Source organism: Tupaia chinensis, unplaced genomic scaffold (genome assembly GCF_000334495.1).
Source record: "Tupaia chinensis unplaced genomic scaffold, TupChi_1.0 Scaffold000598_1, whole genome shotgun sequence".
Lineage (NCBI taxonomy): Eukaryota > Metazoa > Chordata > Mammalia > Scandentia > Tupaiidae > Tupaia > Tupaia belangeri.
Genome location: NW_006160115.1, coordinates 455,356 through 456,925, shown reverse-complemented (window position 1 = coordinate 456,925; position 1,570 = coordinate 455,356). Strand labels below are relative to the sequence as shown.

At 39.6% G+C, this 1,570-nt stretch overlaps 1 pseudogene; it reads right to left on the bottom strand.

Moving 5' to 3' along the window:
- Positions 1 to 365: 365 nt before the first annotated feature.
- On the bottom strand, positions 366 to 889 carry LOC102481042 (serine/arginine-rich splicing factor 3 pseudogene; annotated as a pseudogene).
- Positions 890 to 1,570: the final 681 nt, after the last annotated feature.

Genomic DNA, 1,570 nt, shown 5'->3' with positions numbered 1-1,570 from the left:
TAGAATCCTGACCACATGTTGTCAAAGTAATGATAACCAGTCCTCATATAAGAAGGTTTAACAACAGGATTTGCCTCACAGGTTCTTAGATCCTAATCCTAAATTCTCCTGGTAACTGGGGTAGCCATTTGTGTAGTAAATGACCTTTATCCCAAAGGAAAAGAAAAAATCAAACTCTCTATAATAGGCAGGCAGAGCTTGGGACAAGGAACCAAGGGAGAGAGGACACTGTCTTGTTTGATGTTTACATTTCAAAGCAATGCCTGCCAAGTCCTTAAGAAAATAGTCCTAAATCATAATCCTTGCAAGAAGCTTAGTTAGCTTTTTTTTTTTTAATTTTACATATATATATATATATAAAGAGCCTAAGTAAGGATTTGCAAATGCAAACATTGCCAAGGAAATGCTCTAAGAAAAGAGTAAGCAAGGGACCTAGAGAAAGATCGGGATGGCTTGTGATTTCTTTCCCGAGACAATGATCTCTCTCTTCTCCTGTCTCTGGAAAGGGACCTACTCCGGCTACGAGAGAAGCTTCTCCTTCTTGGAGATCTGCGGCGTGGTGGAGAACTCCTTCTCTGGTAATCATCCCAAGGGCGACGACCCCAAGAGGGAGGTGGGCCACGATTTCGACTTCTTTTTTCACCATTCGACAGTTCTCTCTCACACAGCAGCCACACAGTGTTCTTCCATCTAACTCTTGGACAGCATCAGCTGCATCTCGGGGATCTTCAAATTCAACAAAAGCAAAGCCGGGAGGGTTTCTAGCAACCCACACACTTCGGCGTGGTCCATAATAGCCAAAAGCCCGTTCCAATTCAGTCTTCTCGCCGTTGTTTCCAAGATTACCCACATAAACCTTACAGTCCAATGGACAGGAGTCATGATACATCCCGATCTTTCTCTAGGTCTCTTAGCCAATCTAGGTCAAATGAAAGGAAATAGAAGACCAGTTTACAAGAGAAGTGCTGTACAGGAAATCACTTCATTTGACAGGAGTATGTACAGAAAATTCAAGTTTTGTTTGAGACTTCATGAGCTTGGTGCATTTTAAGATGTTCAGCTGTTCACATTTGTTTGTCTCTTTAAGCAATGACACATAAAGATGTAATTCTCTATGATTTGAAATGGATCATATGAGGCATGTAATACCAAGAATTGTTACTTTACAATGTTCCCTTAAGCATAATTACATTTGTTTTGAACCTTAGTCTTGTATATAGACTGATAATAAATCTTTAAATCCTACCCAACTAAAGTGTGGTATTTTAATACAGAAACTGGCAGAAAGTGAACTGAGATACACATTTTTCCTATAATTGGGCTCTAGTTGAGCAGACAGTCTTGTAAAGCTGCCATGAACACAAGCCAGTAAAAAATACGAGATGCACCATTAAACGAGGCTTTTGAAAAAATTCAGCTGGTTTTCACCTTGGGCGGAGGTTGCCTAGTTGATACAGAAACTCTTTCAAGAAGTTTTATCTTGAGATCTTTAAATGATATATATGAACACATTGCTGTAACGTTCTTTACTGAAATTCGAATTTTCAAAATACCAGTGTCCTGCCAACTT